This window comes from Equus quagga, chromosome 1 (genome assembly GCF_021613505.1).
Source record: "Equus quagga isolate Etosha38 chromosome 1, UCLA_HA_Equagga_1.0, whole genome shotgun sequence".
Taxonomy (NCBI): Eukaryota; Metazoa; Chordata; class Mammalia; order Perissodactyla; family Equidae; genus Equus; species Equus quagga.
The window spans coordinates 118,436,075-118,456,930 of NC_060267.1; positions in this window are offsets into that span (position 1 = coordinate 118,436,075).

Here is a 20,856-nt window from a genome sequence, read left to right on the forward strand (position 1 = left end):
CTATTTTTTTTAATGTTAGTTACGTAGGCACAATAAATACTTGCACAAAATTCAAAATATACAAAAGGATATAGAGTAATAAATAAGTTGTCATCCCATCCCTGTCTTCAAGAAAACATATTCAATCTCTTCAGGGATAACAAATTTTCATGTCTGCACCTCTAATGATAGTCTATGCACATGGTAGCAGGTATGTATGTATTTTACTTTTTTTTTTTACACCAATGGGAGCATACTATCACACTGTTCTATACCTTGCTGTTTTCATTTAACAATATTCTTAGACACAAGTCCGTATATGCACTCACAGAGACACTTCATTCTTCCAGTGGCTGAATAATATTCCCTTGTATGAAAGTATTGAAATATATTTAATGTGTCCTCTACTAAAGGAAATTTAGGTTGTTTCCAATTTGTGTGCGTGTGTGTGCGCGTGTGTGTGTGTGTGTGTGAGGAGGATTGTCCCTGAGCTAACATCTGTGCCAATCTTCCTCCATTTTGTGTGTGGGATGCCACCACAGCATGGCTTGGTGAGCGGTGTGTAGGTCTGCACTTGGGATCTGAACCTGTGAACCCCGGGCTGCTGAAGCAGAACTCGCAAACTCAACCACTACACCAGTGGGCTGGCCCCTCCAATGTTTTTATATAGCAAGCAGTACTGCAGTGAGTAGCCTACATTTTACCCATATGTGAGAATGCCCTAGAAATGAAATTATGTGTATTTTTTTGAAAGATAGTGGTAAATTGTCCTCCAAACAGATAACAAATTATACTTCTATCCCTGTAATGCTTATAATAATTTCTACTCACACCTTTGCTGGTAAGTTGGTTGTAAAAGTCTTTTTTGTTTTTACCAGTGTGCTAGGTGAAATGGTATCTTATTAATTTGCATTTATCTTATGAAGAATGTAGATGAGTATTTTTTCAAACATGTAAGTGCCAGTTGTATTTCCTTTTCTTTCGTCCATTTTCCTATTATGTTGTAGATATTTTTCTTATTGACTTGTAGGAATAGTATATCTATTAAAAGTTAATCTTTTTCTACGATATGAATAGAAAAAGTGTTTTCCAATTTTTTGTTTGTCTTTTGACATTTTTATGACTCTATTTTGCCATGTGTATGTTTTTATGTTTTGGAATAGAATTTATCATACTTTAAATGGCTTCTGAGTTTTTGGTCCTATAGAGAAAGGCCTTCCCTCTCTAATGCTATATAAACATTTCTAAAGCTCCCTGTTTTCATTTAGTATGTTAATGATTTCATTTTGCAAGTTTTAGTTGATCAATTTGGAATTTATTTTGCTGTAAGCTATGAGGTAGGGATACAACTTTATTTTTCTTCCAGACCCTCTACCTAATTTTAAGGGATTTTTTTCTTTCAATTTTATCATGACTTTTCTATTAGATTGTAACTTAAGGTCAAAGACCTATTTTTTTTTTATAATTGGCCCAGTACTGGATATAAAGTTAGCTCTCAATAAAAGTTTATGGAACTGAAATGATACAAACAGCGTAGTACTATAATGATCAGTTCCAATAAAATATGTGGCTATCAGATCAGTTTCATCTTACATTTCTTCCTTTTTTCAAGCTCAAATGAATAATTTAATTGATTGAATTTTCTTTCTAGCTAAGGTTGGAATACCTGTTTTCGTAAATGAATCGCCTTCTCAAATGTGCTTATTTTTATTTGTACTTGTTATCTTTTCATCATTATTATAGATTTTAAACACAGAACGTAAGTTACTGTCAATAACTTGTCAAAATTAGTCAAAAATGGAAATTTAATCCAGGACAAAGCAAATCACATAAATTCCCTTAAAAAAATGTAGAAAACATTTTTTTGCTTCTATGCTCATGTTACATCCTCAGTATTCTCTGTAGTATGCATTCTGCAAAGCAGGACTTGAAAACCACATTAAAAAGCAAACTTTATGCATTAGATGAAGAAGAAAGAAATTGTAATAAAAATATGTTGTAATGAGAAAAATGGCTAGAGGAGTTAAAAAGAAACGATAGTGACCATAAGTTACTGAAGTCCCTGGACAGCAGACCCAACACCCAACATCAATATTTTATGCATGTTTTATTTGCCTATTTATTCCACAGTTCAATAAAAATTACATGTTGCTATGGAAACATGAAAAATCACAGATACCTGCTCTATTCAGAGGTATGGCATTCCACTTTCTTAATGAAACACACACATCATAGGGGCTTAAGCCTTGTATTTGGTCATAACTTTTGGAAAGTAAAATTTGTTATAGAACGATCAGTTAGTTACTTTTGGTATTTGTACTGATTTAACCACAGTGCTAGAAATATTAACACAAAATAAAAGATAAAAAAAAGCATACATCTAGAACAAAGTAAGTAAAATTTCTGTCTTTTCTAAGAGTATGAAGGTTTTTTTTTACACTTTTAAAAATAATATCTAGGGTAAGGCCCACCTGTGGGTAACAGAAGATTCTTTTTAAAACAGAAAGAAACTGACTATTCGCTTTCTTTCCTAGAAGGGACCAGAAGAGCGATATCAAGACATGTAAAGCCCCCTCTTCCCAGAGCAGACAGGTTTGAACTCTCCTGTGTTTTCAGAATCCATTCCAAGGGGACCAAAAATTCCGCCCCAAGATTTCCTGGTGCCTGCCACTGGCGCAAACGTTACCTAGTGATGTCTGCACAAGTGTCAGAGAGGTGGAGGGATCCTTCAAATCTGTTAAATGTGGAATAAAGAGGAGAATAACTTGAATTAAATTCCTGTCCCCACTTGAAATAGACTCTGACTGTGCCTCTGTACCTGGCCCTGATTTTTGCATGAAAATATTCCTTTTGTCCCTATCTGGTGCTAGCCTTCAAAAAGGAACAGGGTTTAAAAAGCAGGAAATAATGTGAGATTTTAAGCAAACAGTTCAATATTCTTTTAGAATGCTCTCTGTATTCAAAAGCACTTTGATTTATATCTTTAGCAGTCTTTGAAACGGTACCTCTTTTAAAAGACCATCCCTGATTTTGGGTCTTTGTTCCTTTATGAGCTTTGTCCCTGATTTCTAATATAGAGACCCGAGAGGCATGTTGTTAAAGGAAGGAAAAATAATTTTAAAAAGCCTGGCAAACTGCGTTAAATATGCTTTTGAAAATTAAGTTTAATATAAAGTTCAGTATAACCATCACCATTGAAAGTATTGTCTGCGCCAAATAACTCTTCCGATAAAAATATCCTTTGTTTTCCTGTAATGTAATTAAAAGTGAACCCAAAAGGGCAGCAATAAATCAAGGGGCACAAAAGCAGAAAAATATTATAATTAATATTTAACATAAGTTTTGATTGCTTTTAGAGTAAGTATTAAAAATATCAATTAGAATATATATTCAAAGTTTTCTTCCTTTCCCATTACACGGTGGAAGGGGCTATTTTTAATTCTGGATACTATAAACCAAATAATACATAGTCCCTAATTAAATAAAAGGCTGCAATTGAATTGAGAGTTTCTGCTGATGTCATACATAATGGGAGCACAGCTCGAGCTATGAATGAATGGCAGCCGAACCCTGAGAATGAATTACAATGTTAGCATTCAATCAGGGACTAGGTATTGTTATTTGTAATAGATGTAAAATGATTATTATTATTTTTAAATACAGACAAAAGGAAGGAAATTTGAATTCAAAAATCTGAGACTAGGAGGCAAAAAGATTAGAAAGTATGTGATTAAAGTGAATACACTGTATTGGAAAATGAAATGTACAAATTTACCGGTGAATAATTGCTTTATATATTATATATAGATAAATAGCTAGGTATAACCATATCCATATCTATGTGGGGAGAGATGTGTGTAGAAAGTCTCTAAATAGAATAAGACTTTCAGTTTTCAGGCATTTATTTAAAAATATTAAAAAGGAACTTATGATATAATGAAAAGGTAAAATAGTATATATTTAACTTATCTAAGATTCTGTACAAAATGGTATGATTTACAGCCTCTATCAGAACATACCAAACACTCTGTTTCAGAACCTTATTTTCAGAGGCATATTTCAGTCTCTACATACAGTGAATTAAGTATGTAAATTAATTAGGGCTAATTATTTATTGTTGTTGAGTATTGACAAGATACTTGACTCAGCATAAGACATGGAAAATAATGTGTTTTCTACTCTATCCTTCCTATGCTTTCAAGCTGAAGTAGGCAATGACTTCCACCTCTTCTCTCTTTTCCCTCCTCCTGCTTCCTAACTCCATCATACAAGAATGTAGTTCCAAGTCCCCCACATTTTCCTTCTCCAAACTATTTTTTTCTGCTTTCTTTTTTTTTGATGAGGAAGATTTGCCCTGAGCTAACAGCTGTGCCAATCTTCCTCTATTTGGTATGTGGGTCGCCGCCTCAGCATGCCTGACAAGTGATGTGGGTCCACACCTGAGACCTGAACCTGTGAAGCTGGGCTGCCAAAGCAGAGCACACTGAGCACGGGGCCACCCCTTTCTCCAAACTTTTGCTGGCCACTCCTTCTGTCTTATTGGCATGTAGGAAAAATAGACTATATTCAGCATAAGATGCATTCAACTCTAGAACGAAAGCTAGGAAATTGTGTGTAAAGCACCAAGACAGACAGAAGAAGTAGTAGAACCAGTAGAAGTAGTAGAGAGTTTTGAAAGAATTTCAAAAATTAATATGTCAAGACACTGTTTGATAAAAATAAGGAAAAGTAATACAACAAAGGGATAATTATATAGAAAAACTCCATTAGTTCTGAAGAACTAGTGTTTCCTGGATGTAATATTCACCAACTGAAAACGTTACTAGTGTAACAACTTGGCTCGCCAATGTTCAGTTACTTGCAATGTCACCAATCTAGAACATAGCCAGTAATTGGGAAATAAGCAAAGGGTCCAGAGTAGTTAAATGCTCTATTATAACTGAGTAGTGAAATTCATGCCACGTATTCTCGAACTTTAACGTGCAAGAGAATTACCTCCAGTAGTTGACGATATCACAAACTCCAAATTACCTCAAATTTAGTGGTTTAAAACAACACAAATTTTTTTTCTCAGGAAATAAAGCACAAAACTGGAGGTATCACAATCCTTGACTTCAAAATATGCTATGAAGCTATAGTAATCAAAACAGCACGGTACTGGCAGAAAAATAGTCACACAGATCAATGGAAGAGCATTGAACGCCCTGAAATAAAACCACACACCTGTGGACAGCTAATCTTCAACAAAGGAGCCAAGAACGTACAATGGAGAAAGGAAAGTGTTTTCAATAATTGGTGTTGGGAAAACTGGACAGCCACATGCAAAAGAATGAAAGTGGACTATTGTCTTACACCATACACAAAAATTAACTCAAAATGGGTTAAAGACATGAGTGTAAAATCTGAAGCCATAAAATTCCTAGAAGAAAATGTAGGCAAACACCCTGTGATTTCACTCATATGTGGAAGATAAACAGACACACGGATAAAGAGAACGGATTAGTGGTTACCAGAGGGGAAGGGGGTTGGGGGAGGGCAAAAGGGGTAAAGGAGCACATATGTATGGTGACAGACAAAAACTAGGCTATTGGTGAACACAATGTAGTGTATAGAGAAACTGATATATAATAATGTACACCTGAAATTCACACAATGTTATAAACTTATATGATCTCAGTAAAATAATTTCTTTTAAAAACCCCACACATTTATTATTTTACAATTCAGAGGTCAGAAGCCCCAAATGAGAATTATAGGGCCAAATTAAGGTGTCAGCAGGGCTGTGATCCTTCTGGAAATCTAAGGAAGGAGCTATCCTTTGCCTTTTCCAGCTTCTAGAGGGGCCTACATTCCTTGGCGTGTGGCTGCACATCACTCTAACTTCTGTCATCACATCTCCATCTCTCATTCTGGCATTCTGCCTCCCTTTTATAAGGACCCCGTGATTACATTAGGCCACCTGGATTAATCCAGCATAATCTTCCCATATCCAAATCCTTAATGTAATCATATATGTAAAGTCACTTTGCCAGGTAAAGTGCCACATTCACAGGTCCCGGGGATAAGAGTGTGGGCATTTTGGGGAAGCATTATCCCATCTACTGTGGTTTCTATTGAATTGTACTGAGTTTGCTCATGTTTACCGTCAAGTTACACAGTTTTTGGAACAGCAACAGCAGAAATGGTGTTGTGCCTTTCCCAAGTACATCATGCTGCTTTGCTTTTCTAAAAAAGAGACAATTAAGATTTACAATCCCTTAATCCACAATTCTAAAATTGAAAAAGCTTTTAAAATCCATTTCTCCCCCTGCAAGTTTGGTAAAAACTCATTTGGCAGCAAAACCTGACCTGAGTCAACCTAAGTCTATTTATAGTTTTTATTAATTCTACTTATTGAGAATATTTATATATTTTCCTGCAGAATTATTAATGTGTTTAATTAAGAGGTGCTATCCTCAACTCTGCTTGGGAGTGAGGGTGTTACGTAATATATAGTTTTTGCACTGAATGACTTTTGTAAAATCTAAAGAATTCTAAAACACATATTGCCTCAAGGGTTTCATATGTGGATTGTGAACCTGTATATTTAAACACAATTGAAATGAGAAGATCTTTGTCTGGCAGAAACTATACCTCGTACCCTCATTACTTAGGATGTTGACTTGTCCCCTTGAAAAAATATAACAGAAGGAAAATGTGTAAGATGTTTAAATTACAAGAACTAAGTGAATTGCTAAAATAACTTTTGCTACTGGTGTACTTTTGACATTGAGAAAGTGATTTCTACCTCAAGAAAGTATACTAAATTCTAAGAGCTATCTTATGTGTCATATTTTATTCTGAATGAAACCACCAGGACACTAAAATCTCTCTGTCAATTTTCTCAGTTTCAGATAATATAACGTGTATATATATATATATATATATATATATATATATGGATATATCATATAAACCACTATTTCAGTGACTCAGTGGTTTCATTTACAAAAACAATTATGATAGATATAATACACATTATAGCTATATGTCATAATTTAGTTTTGTGAATTTTTAATAATTTTTAAATTTCAGTTTTTGTTCCCAACCCTTTGAACTCAGCAAATGTTGATTTAAATTAAAAGTTAAACTTAAATACTTAAGGGTCCTGCCTGGTGGTGTAGGAGTTAAGTTCATGTATTCCACCGTGGCAGCCCGGGATTCAGGGGTTCGGATCTGAGGGGCGAACCCACACATCACTCACCAAGCCATGCTGTGGCGGCATCACATGTCTAAAACAGAAGAAGATTAGCACAGCAACAAGCTCAAGCAAAAAGAGGAAGATTGGCAACAGATGTTAGCTCTGGGACAGTCTTCCTCACCAAAAAATAAAGAAAGAAAAGAAAGAAAAACATTCCTTAGAAATACTTAATATTATTCTAAGTTTATTTTTAAATTGTGGTGTCATTAATTTCAATTTTATTAATCATAATATGCAACTTTGAAGAAGATTAAAGGCTATTTTATAGAAATATTAAAAATCATAAGACCATATCGAAAAAAATATATTTTTCCGAAAATGCCAATACCATTGTATTTCGCTTTCTTGTCTCAGATCTTGAATCAGCCACATTTCCCCAAGAAGCCCTAGTTTCTTTCAGTAGGAAATAGTATTACAGGGCCATATTGCTATTCTTTGTTTCTAGACCTTTCCAGCAGAGCCAGGAAATGTATATATTTATATACATGCACATGTGCACACACACACACATAGAGCGATAATGATTGAGATAGAATGCCTCGTGAGTTCATACTGTTATTTTCAACTCAAATTCAGGGTTACAGATTTTCTTAACCTCTGGTATATTATATCTCCCATGCTGAGAATCCTAATTCTCAAGGGTTCAGGGAATGATAGAATTAAAACGATCTCACGATTACTCACTGGCTTTATCCCACTATAAACACAACCGTCTTAGAATAATAATACTAATACTGCCATCACCAATTGGATTCCTGAAAACAATTAAGTACCTTTTTTCTTGCAATCGCTCTGCTCTTCTTCTGTCATTTCTTTTAGAGTTGTTCTATGTCTATGTTAAAAGAGCATGTAATCATCGTTCTACTTATATATATGCTGTTGACGTCTCTGGTCATTTTGATTGTCAGGAAGTCCCCTGGCTTCTGCATAGATGCCAATAACAGGCTGATATGGTGGCTTTTGTTGGTTTGTCCTCACCCTATTGTATTTTTCGGCTAGTGGTGATGAGTTGTCACTTTGTCTTATAGCTAATACTGTCCATAGGGTTCTGGTGTGGCTGTTTAGTTGCTCTGTTATTTCTATGTCAAGATTGAGGATTATCTAGAAACCATACTGCGCTACCGTCGTTATCTCCCCAAAACTGTGTCCTAAATGTCTTTGATGCATTATTTCATGTAATTTTCACAACAAGACTAGAAATCCGTCTTAGTGCCCCCATTTTATAAATTAAAACCAGAAATCTCAAAATGATAAATACTTGTCCATGATCAAATAGCAAATTGCTGATGGGCAGCTATTTCGAGCTCAGGTGTACCTGACTGCAGTTTGAACCCAGTCCCTAGCTACACTGCGATAACTTCATATATGGCACAAACATTTTCTTAATGCCAGATAAACTCGGGCCTTGCAACTTCTAAACAAGATAAGTGTTCAAAGGAACATTTCAAAGCACTATGCAAGTTTTAATAATCTTACTCTATAAAAAATAACATTGCATGTAGAGTCATATATGCACACATGTTTCTTTCAAAACTTTTGTATAATCACTAAAGAAATTTCCATTGTTATTTTTAAAAACTCCATGAATGCTCTATGCTACCAGTAAATGGACTGCTTTCAGCAAGCCTTTACTAAATACTAAGAATAGGCAGTATCATTTGTGGACAGAGCACAAGACAAATCATCGGAATTCCTAGGTTTCATTCTTGATTCTGTCATCAGCGTACTGTGTGGCCTCCTGAAAGCCCATTTAGTCATATGATTATAGACTCCTTCAACGCTGACATTAATTCACTCCTGCAGAGTTAGTCTCTGGTATCTAATGTCCTTCGACATCATCTTGAGACAATAGTTGGAGCAAATACGATAAGAGGCACATAATGGATTATGTATCGATGACATAAAGGAGGCATGCATAATAAGGAGCGGAAAAGAAATTCTAAGCAAGTATGCAATAAAGGGATTGCTTCATTCTTTTCAAGAGGAGAAAAAAGGCATTTTTATTTTCAAAAAATCCATTCATAGACAAGAGTTTCATCAATAAACTAATTTCTCTGATTGTTTCGGTCAGAGTTTGAGATGGATTTTTATACATGAGAAACTTCCATGGAAAACATCCTGTTTGCAACTTCAAATTTATGGCTCAGCAACAACAGTGCAGAAGAAAACCTAAGGTTACTGGAGAAGATCCAGTTTTAGACATACAGCTATTTGGATATTTTGCTCACTAAACGCTGAGCACTGGATTAAGGGTTGACGCCTAAAGCAAAATTGTAGGGTCAGTCAGAGAATGGTGGGAATTCTTGTGCACTTTGGTTTCAAAGTCTTGAATTTTCATGGAGCTGCTCTGTAATGAGAATTAAAAGGTAAATCCCTGCTCTGAAATTGTCTCCTTCTCCCCCTCACTCTCAGAAACACATCCCCTGAAGTCTATGTAGAAGCGAGTTCAGAATTATTATGTAATTCTTTTATTACTAACATCTGTCTACATCAAATTGTACAGAATAAGAAAATAAATGACTCTTTCTGGTTTGGATTCTTTCAAGGTGACCGAACCCCTTTACCACACTGGGGCATTTTCTATGTATACACAGGGAGGAGACATGGAGGAGGAGAAAGCCAACAGGTGCATCAGTCTATGTGATTGACTAGCCATCCTTGACTATCTCTCCTTCATTGTTAGCTGACATTCTAGAGAGAATTTTGCCTAATAGGATAGAAGTTTCAAAATGTTTTTATTTTAAATACGTGAGATGAAAAAACAGTAATAGAACCACTTCACTTCATGAACATGGCAAACAATGTTAATTCATTATAATTTGAGGCTAATTATGTGTGGATGACACTGAATAGCAGTAATTATTTTAGATTCAAATCACAGTGTCTTCGAGCTATAAGAAAAACATGGGGAATATAACCTATACTAAGACTTCTAAATGGTTCATCCAGACACTTCAGAGCCCCTCTGAGACCTCTTCTCAGTATCTAGAAGTTTAGGTGCTCTTGGGTTGAAGTGTGGTAGGAGATACGTGGTAGAAACAGGAGACTCTTGTCAACCTATAAAAATCGGAAACTAATTCAAGAGGCAAAGCATTTATTTGGGATCAAAGAATTGCAATTTGGGGAGCACAGCTTCAAGTAGAAACCCAAATAGCATCCCCATTACAGGAGAGGGGCTCAGGATTTTAATGGGAAAAAGGAGGAAGATGAGCTAAGATGTTTTTAAGAAGAGTTTGCTGGTGCTGACAAGCTATGTTACTCTTGGCTATACACGATTGGTTATTGATTCTATCTTCAGAAAATCTACAATAGTCAGTCTTGTGATCAGGACGTTTGCTCTCCTGTTGACTTCTCAAACAATTGCTCGTAAAACAATTGCCATTTTGGCCTAGTCCAAAGATTTGACCCAGTCGAAGTTTCAGGGAACAGGATGAGCAAGGCATTTCCTTGGGAATGGCTGCTCCAGCCTTATTTAAAAATGGCTCCACTCACTTATGTCAATTTTTCACACTCTCCTGACCAATCCCCACCTCCAAAAATCAGTCCCATCCTTCAGCACCCTGACATTTCTTCTGTTCATTTCACTCCTTAATCTCACTTTGAAAATACCTGCATTTTAACCACTTAATTGTTGAAGTTTAATATTTCTTGGAAATGTTGCAAGTAAGTAAATACTAACTTTAGGATGTAATCTCATCAAACCCAGAACCAACAGGTCATATGGAAGAGAAAAGCCAGAATCCAAGAGCATAGGACATAAGTTTTGATCTAAATGGGAGCCTGGGTAGAGTTTGAACAACGAATCTGCTTCCGAAGCAGCTAAAAGGGTATTATGAAGTGTCCTGGAGCCACCTGTTCAATATGATGAAAGACGATGACAGTGATGATGATGATGAAAGACAATGCAAGATAGAAGAGGAAGAGTGAAATCATTTTTCCTAGATCGAGGTGTTGTTTGTAAAATCTAGCTTCCACTAAAATTCTGATATAATATTTCCAAAGTAGATAGACATCACTGATTTTATCTGTAAGGCAGCCTTCTTTCCACTGGGACACTGCATCTTATCTACATTACTCTGTTATTGTAGGACTATCAATTCTAGAGCCCACTGCACATAGAGTTGAGTACACGACCCAGGACTGATGAATTCTATGATGTCTCATCTTTTTGGCCACAGTGACTCATCCAAAGCTGGACACATGTCTTAAGCAAGCAGAGCTCTTTTACAGACTTTATACCTACTGGGAGAGATAATTTCCTCTTCCTTTTGGATAATAAGCTATATAGAGCTAGTCTGAGGTTACAATGTTGCCAGCAGCAACCTTCTTCTGTGTGAGAAGACCATCAATGGCAAAAGGGGGAAAAGCAAATATGAAAAGGGAATCTAGCTGTGCCAATAGTTAGTGGGAGAGCCCTGACACCACCTTTGAGCTGCTGAATCCAGCCCTTCCTGAAGCCAGTTAACATTTAACTTCTTGGCTGCATGAAGCAGTCAATTCTCCTCCAACCACTTTAGTTTTTTTTTTAAAGAGGGCTATTTCGAGTTAGTTTTTATTACATAAAACTAAAAGAGTTTTGACTAATATAACATGGAAGGGAAAAACTAATTTTTTTCCCATTGCATAGTTAAATATGCAGAAGACAGTAGGGAATAATCAATCAAGGTGAGTAAGTTAACTTCATATCTGATATGACTATTTGCCAATAACTGAAACGTAAGTAGTAAATTTGCTTAATGAAACGATATGGACTTGAAAGTAATTCAACAAGAACAAAAATATACATCTCTAAAATATTTACGTGTATTAAGTTACCTGGGGTTTAGATCACAAGTTGATAAGCTTTTTACATAATAAACTCGATACTAAATATTTTTGGTTTTGTGGGCCCTTTGGTGTCTGTCACAACTAATGAAATCTGTTGCTATAGCGTGAAAGCAGCTACAGACAATACATTAAAAAATAGCATGGTTTTATTCCAATAAAACTTTATTTACAAAAATAGGTGGTGGGCTAGATTTGGCCCATGGGCTGTAGTTTGCCAACCCCTATTTAGAAGATCAACTCCTGATTTTTCTCAATTTACTTCACCACGAATTCCTGGAACGGCTACATTATGCTAGGTGTCATATTCAGCTCCATAAAAGATTCAGAGCTGTGTGTGGAGAAGTTTCTGCCCTTAAGGAGTTTGTAATATAACAGGAAAGTAAGGCAAGTTTATCCCTAAATTATCATTCAAACCAAATATCAAGTGTCTTAAAAATAAGACAAAACAAAATTATATGGAAGCCCAGAGGTGAAGATTAAGTCTAGTGAGAGCATTTTTTTCCCCAATGGCCTGGAAGGATATTATTTACTCAGGATGGCACTTAATGCTATGTAATTCTATGTGGCTATGTGACAGGGAGTAAAGATATAATGATTGCACTCTTTTTCTCTTTCCTTGCCTTGAAAGGTAGATTCTTTGTCCTGTTCAGTAAAAGACACCTTTTTGCGTTGAGCTGGACTGAAGGGTGGAAATGTGGAAAAGATGGGAAATGACGGCTGGTGGCAATAAAGCTCCACAAAAGAAAAGGCATGGAGGCACACAAGGAAAGTTTTCCTAGCTAGTCTGTATGTCAGTCTGCCCTGTACTACCTGGTTTCCTGTTCCAGATTTGGAATACAATTATTGGGAACAGATTATTATACTAAAAAATATCTCTATTGCTTCTGAATGTTTGGAGTCAGATTTCTGTTGCTTTTGAGAGTGATCCCATATGACAGGGGGCATTTAGATGAGAGGGAGCAGGCCTAGATTCAATGAATGTTAAATATATAGACGATATTGGATGTCCAGTGTTAGAAGTGTCTTTGGAAAGCACAAGGAATATGTCCTTTTATAAACTATTTTCTACAGAATCCTCATGTCCAAGCTGGTCATGAGCAAGAGGTTAGGGATGTAAGGAGGAGGCTCTGTGGGTTGGACTCTGAGACCCCTGCCCTCAGTTCGACCAGAGTGAATGGGTTTGTTTTTAATTGTTTTATACACTAGGATTTCAGGTAAGATAGTTGAAAAGGGCACTGAGGCTTGAAAAACAAATTCTTCAACACTATCAAGTTGGACCAGAGGCATCACACACTTTGAATCAGAGCTGGGACTAGATCCACAGTTAGTTCCCTTCTGACTACCCAGACCTGCTCTTTCATGTTCATTCTCAAATAAGAAGGTGAGCTGCCTGAAAACATAAAGGGAATTAAATTGGGTTCAAATGATGAGCTCTGTATTCACTTGTTATGTTTAATACCAGAATCCCTGCCATGGCCAAGTGTTCTGTTTCCTGTGTGTTTGCCTAGAGCAAAGGGCTATACACATATTTGTTGAATTAAATTGAAAGCATTTGTGCTTCCATACGTGATAAATTAAATGTAAAATTCTATCCTTCTCCGAGATCCATCTCCTTGGGACTGGGCTTCCCTTTTGCCTCTTGAATAACTGCTTCTGCCATCGCATCAAGAGGTCTCTGAAGGCCTCCTGGCCACCTAAGAGGGAAAACACCTTCTCCTTCTTGGGTGTAGTACTGAGTAGTCATCTTGGGACAGATGGCTCCAAATGGATTCGTCAGTCTCTGAGGACATTTACAACTTTACACTTTCACACTGTGGTTTGCTTTTCTCTCCTGCCACATTTTCATTCTGGCTGGTACGGTCAATCCAAGTGTCTTATTTATGTGTATACTTGTTTCTGCATTTAGTATGTAAAATTGTTCTATTTTATGTAAACTCCTGACTACCTTGCATTGATAATTTCCACCTGGAAAATTCTCTCTGAATGGTTTTTGATAACACCCTCTGATTCAGTGCAAAAGAAAGACATCTACTCAATGGAGTGATATCATTTATTTCTCTGATCAATTACTCAGATCCCTGATTACTCTCCATCATAGAGAAATAAAACAAGATTCCTGACATCCTCAGTAAGAATGTTGTAAGATCTTTACAGAAAAAGATGGGTAAGAGAAGAATATTATTGGTAAAAAGATTGGAAGTAGGAGGAGTGATGAGATTTCCCTGTCCATGAGTTGTTGCTCCTTAAACACATACTCAGCAGCAACACTTAATGTCCAGTTCTTACTGATGTATTTTTATCTACTGTTCCATTAAAGAGCTGCCCTCAGGCACACCCAAGAACACCAATCCAAAATCATCTAGTAATCTGTTTAAGTTTGTTGAACAACAATCCCCACACCAACTGTAAAAGCAGTAGCATCCACAACCAATAATTCGAGAGGCTGACTGGGTTCTAGGCACTGTTCTAAGCACTTCAGGTTCAACATCTACTGAGTGTCAAGGGGCAGAAAAGAATCAGATCCTACCCATCTCTCTTCACTCTTGGCATTTAGGCAAAGAGCACAAAAAGGACAAGAAGAGGGCCAGCCCTGGTGGCCTACTGTTTATGTTTGGCACACTTTGCTTTGGCTGCCAGGGGTTTGGTTCCTGGGTGCAGACCTGCACCACTCATCTATCAGTGGCCATGCTGTGATGGCGGCTCAGATACAAAAAGAGGAAGATTGGTAGTGGAAAAAAAGGACAAGAAGGCAGTTCTAGGACAAAATATTTCATAGATCTTAGGAAAAACAGAGCCCAAAGAAATGAAGAGTTTTGTGTCAGCCTTCAAAAAATTAAGAAGTGTGAAGGAAAGGACACCACATTGAAGAACAGAGTGTACAGTATCATGAAATAGACAGTGGCACATCATTCCCTCTATTATCCTTAAAATGTCAGCTTTTTGACCAATCAACCAATTTTATCAAGCATTTATTGTGCTCAAGTTTCACGAATTTTGTGTAACTATTCAAAATGGTCTAAGTGATGTGTTAACCACAAAACATTTACTGAATTAAGGGTAAATTAGGAACGTCATCAATTAGAAGACATGGACGTTTTAGTGAAAAAATTAAATACATATACTTAATTTTTGATGACTTTCATAGGTGATCTTTCTTATCTAAAAATAGGATAACATATTTTAAGAACAAAATTCTTTCATCAGCAGTCCTTTGCAATTATAATATTAAAACATTCAAATTAGAGCTAGAAATATAAAAGTTTTAAGATTTCACTGAAAGACAAATTATTTTAAGTGATTCTTTTTTTACATAAATATTTAGTTGCTGGCATAAAGGCTAAAGTATCAGAAGCCAGGGGGAAGGAAACTGTAACAGTTATAAAGGTAACAATAGGCTCAAAATATAAAAAGGACCAATTCAGCTGGTTTAAAAAAAGAAAAGAATGCACAATAGCACACCAGTAAGTTCACCTATTATATAATTACAGGTTTTGTATACAAGTGCAGACAAGCAGACAGAATAAAAACCTCCTCTAGGAAATCCAAAAAACTTGGCAGTTCTGGCCAGGTGGGATGAGATGCTGGTACCAACAACAAAAAGAAACAGATTGCAACTAGGGTTTGGCCTAAGTCTGAATTTGGCTTCTCTTTGCTAAACAGCAGTTTGCTGCAAAACTCTGGGAAACAAAGAGAAAACGGAAAGTGCTAGAGAATTAAGGCATAGAGTTCAGGTAACTAAAAAAAGATGTTGTCAGTCACAGGCTTTGCCAGGCAATGTTTTTGCTGTCATTTATGAAGACAACTCACTTGGGATCTTTCAAGAACTTCAGAAGACAAGAATTTCATAAACAAAACTCTTCATCAGAAAGCAAAGGAGGAGAAAACAAAACTGTTTTTCGAACATGAAGCTGTAGTGATTATGTACTATCCACAAACGTGTTTTATACTCAGAGAAGCTCAAGTTTGCCTGGGGTCATGGGAACTGATGCTCCCAGACTTTAGAACTCTATGGGCAATTTATTTCCTTTCCTACCATGCTTATCTTTCTGCCGAATTGTTTTCCATTGTGTTTACTCGTTATGTAGAGAATGCAAAAGATATTCAACCCAGCAATTCCTCACCTGGGTATATACCCAGAGAATTGAAAGCAGGGACTTCAAGAAATATTTATAAACCAGTGTTCATAGCAGTACTATTCGCAATAGCCAAAAAGTGGAAATGACCCGAGTGTCCAGCGATGAATGAATGGAAAAACAAAATGGCATCTATATGTACAATGGGATATTATTCAGTCTTAAAAAGGAAGGAAATTCTGACACACGCTGCAACATGGATGCACCTTGAGGACATTATGCTACTTGAAATAAGGCAGTCACAAAAGGACAAAGATTGTATGATTCCTCTTATATGAGGTTCCTAGAGTAGTCAAAATCATAGAAACAGAAAATAGAATAGAGGTCACCAAGGGCTGGGGGGAGGGGAAAGTGGGGAGTTACTGTTCAATGCGTAGAGTTTCAGTTTTGCAAGATGGAAAAGTTCTGTGGATGGATGGTGGTGATGGTAGCACAACAATGTGAATGTATTTAATGCCACTGAACTGTACACGTAAAATGGTTAAGATGGCAAATTTTAGGTTATGTGTATTTTGCTATAATTTTTAAAAAGTCAAGTATTTGGGGAAATGGAGAGAAGAGGCCAATAAATGATGACAGCACTGCCACTGAAGAAGGTCCTAACACCAGCCAGAGTTGGGACCAATTAATGATGGATTGCTCACAATCTGTAGCAGATGCTAATCATAGTCCTTCAGCCACTTACCACTTTTTTTACATATCAGTTTGAATTCCAGCTGCCAACACCAGCGCTTCTTTGCCTGATGGATTTTGTTAGCCTGCCACAGCCTGCTTTTCGTGTGTATGCAGCAGACCAGAAGTGTCAGGAAATTAAAGCCCATTGGGAACAGATCTCAATCACTGGCTAATGGAACTGGTGTACAAATACCCCAGTTCTCTTGAACCACCCCTCCCCACCCCCATGTTGAGTAAGATGACTAACTGTGAGACATGTTTTATACCATTTCCCAAATTTCCCCATCAGAATTGTGCTCCCATTTCCATTAGAACTTGATTAATAATACCCCTTCACTGGCTTTTTCCCTTTCCTTTCTGTGATGGTTCATTTTATATGTCAACTTGGCTAGGCCATGGTACCCAGATATTTGGTCAAACATTACTCTAGATGTTTCTGTGAAAGTGTTGGTTTGGACAAGGTTAGAACTTAAATCAGCAGATTGAGTAAAGCAGATTACCCTCCACAATGTGAGTGGGCCTCATCCAATCAGTTGAAGGCCTTAATAGAAAAAGACTGCTCTCCCCTGAAGAAGAGGGGATTCTGCCAGTAGACTGCCTTCAGACTTGAAATGCAACATTGACTCTTCCCTGGGTCTCCAGCCTGCCAGTCTACCTTGCGTATTTGGGACTTTACCCCTTCAGTTGCGTGAGCCAATTCCTTAAAATTAATCACTCTCCCTCTCCATCCTATTACTTCTGTTTCTCTGGAGAACCCTGCCTAATATACTTTTCCAGTCCCATACCAGCATTTCCTGGGATCACTTTCCAACTAAACTATACCTTCAGGGGAATCCTTGACATAGAGCAGTGGTTCTACCCCCAGAGCACATGTGGTAATGTCTGGAGACATTTTTGGTTATCATAACTGAGGGTGCATCCAGAGGCCGGGAATGCTGTTCAGCATCCTACAATGCTCAGGATAGCTTCCTGCAACAAAGATATCCAGCCCCAAATGTCAATAGTGCCAAGGCTGAGAAACTCTTACTTAGAGTTTGCCTTCTGGGGAGACCCAAACAAAGGCAGGGATTAAAATGAGAAAGGGAGATGTTGCTGAACTAGGAAGAAGTTCTAGAATCAGGGTTATTAAAAGTCTGTAAGACAAACAAAAATGTGTAAATACCTGCAGATGAGAAGCGCAAGGCTATTAGAGGATCAAGTTTATTATGCCAACTGCGAGTTCCTGAGAGGTGCCTCTTCGCTTTAATATTGACTGTGTCACAAAATGGGAACAAAACTACGCGGGATTTATTTCTATGTGGTCAACCCTCACACATACATCAGGATTAAAGAAAGGCCTGGTAAGATGGTTGGTGACGGATGGAGATTTTTCTGAGTGTTTCAAAGCTGTACTAGCACGCTAAGTGACTTGTGCCCAGGTCCTATCCTGTAGAGCATGGAATTAAAATTCATGTCTCAGCAAAAAGATCAATTATTTAACGTCGCTGAGCTTTGGGAAGGTCCTCAAAAGGTCAGCCTTGCCAAGGTTGCATCAGTGAACTCCCTGGGCCTCATGTACCGGATTTCTGGCTCTATGAAAGACGTGATTGGTTGTCATGTGCGTTCGCTCGTTTTCCTTCATTGGAACTAAGTTGTTTCTTGGCCACATTAAGAAGTGAGCCTGTCAACACTTCCATATGCTCTCCAGGAAGAATGGTCACTCCCTCTCAGCCTGCCTTGCCAGAAAATCTCTTTTCTGTTACCTGTCAAGTCTCTTGTTTCTCCTGGGAGACGCCATTCACTTCCGTCATCTGGATTGTTCCAGTGCTCTGGGAGTGTGACTTTAACAGGCACTGTAGAGTGTTACAATATCTGTTCCTCGCTATCTGTGTGTTGTTCATTTTCAGACAATCCAATTGCAGAGCTTGCCTTGGCGTCTTTGATAATGGGGTTGGATCCAGGGCAAAAAAGCGGGGCCAGCAGTTGGTGAGAAAATAAGTGAGAGTCAAAGAGAAGCCTCCAAGAAAGCGTTTCTGGCTGCTTTGCTAATGCTTGGATTGATTTGAGGCAGAGATATTCTTGGAGAGTCTTGATTATTAGTGTGCCTAACTCTACAGCTTGCATGTGGGACATGGTTCTTCTATAGAGTAGGATCCCGTGGAGGTTCACAGGAGTGGGATCAATGGCAGTACAGCCTCTTGTCCCACACAATATGTTGACTAGAACGTCCATGATTAAAGCTTCAATTGTGCCACTGAAAATGCCAGACGCTATTCTGGGACTGTAACAATAGCTTCTGTGCCACCCGATTCTATTCCAACACGAGAATAGCACAGAAAAATATCAGAACCTGTAGTTTTATAGATAAAATTTGAAAAAATATATGAGGGAAAAAGTTAAACAGTATATTTAGCATTGAAAACTGTGAGCTGAGACCCTTGTGTACTGAAAAATCAATTGGCTTGAATTCTAATTTTCTCTCTGTTGTGAATTCCAGTCTTGGAAAAGTTACTTAATTCTATTGGGTCTTAGTTTCCTCAACTGTAAAATAAAAGAGTGGGCAGAAACTGTTTCAAGGATCCTCCTAGCTCAAGCATTCTATGATATCTCAGCACAGGTGGGCAAATCAGAGTTCATATCATAAATATTATTTTCATAGTATTAGTTAGCCTATCCCCCAAACCACTTGATCAATGGCAAAAACACTGCTGATAGAGACAAAAAAAGATGGAAGAGATGATTTTGTACTCATGGGGTTGATTTGGGATTGAATCAATGAGTACCTTGTGAAAAAAAATAAAAAGAAAAAAAAAGAAAAACATTGATAAACAGTTTCTTTAAGCCAGTAAAATATACTAAAGCCTATGAAAAAATGATTGGCATGACTCTATGTGGGAAGGGGAAAATTTTTAGGAGAGGAATTCTCTTTCATCAGATGTTCTACCATTTACCACACAGAACACCTTACAATGACACACTTTGAAATCCAGAGAGAGGAAAGTTTATGAACATAAACTGGTATGTGTGAAAATTGTAGGTTGGTCATTGCCTTAGTTAGGATTCTCCCCAAAACAAACCCTCAGACGAGGATTTGGGTGCAGGTAGTTTATTTGGGAGGTGATTCCAGGAAGCAGAAGAGGGGAAGTGGGAAAAGTAAGGCAGGGAAGAGAGAAAAGTCAACAGGGAACATGACTAAGCCGGTCACCACAGTAGGAAAAAAGGGCTCAATCACACTGGCACTATTCTGAGGAAATGTATAACAATGACACTCATAATTGACCCACTGCAGGACAGGAAGCTCTGGGCATTTATCCATTAATTCCCGTTTGTCTTTGATTGAAGGCTGTGCTAGGGGGCACGAACCCACCTGCAACCCTGGGTTGTGTGTCTGCTGCTTTCTTATATCTGCCACCCTATGCAGTTAGGTGAAGTTCCCATCTTTTCTTCAATCAGCTGTTGCAAGGGCCAGGGTCACAGGGTCTCACCGTCTCACAGCTTCAGAGAATGCAAAATGGAGAGAGGCTCAGCAGATGCTTCTTGTGGGACATTTGCAAGTAGAGAGAACTGTCCGCCCCAGCTGCCTTGAAATCAGCTGGGCCAACTGGATGTGACAAGGTGCATCACAAGTGCCACATTTATTTTAATCAGATATAGTATATTTACATCTTAATTCAGCTAATGGGAGAGAAGCACATGTGCTAAAATTTTTTGAAGCCTATAAAGATAGTTAGGATGGGGACTAGAAAAAATTATCTATAATACTAAATTAGAAATATCTTTCGAGGAAGTAGGCTTGGAGAAGAGGGGTGGAAGGTGCCTGCGGGAAGATGGGGATTCCTGTTCTGGTCACTGTGGCCAACAGCTGAGTGCATTAGTCAAGGCTTCTGTATTCCCTTTTCATGTCATGACTACACCAACATTGAGAGCCGAGAAGCACGAGCCAGCACCAAGCTGCTGATTGCTCACCCTTTCACCTCTTCCTGCTAGTCTCTATAGTTTTCTCTCTGGATTTAAAAAACTTGA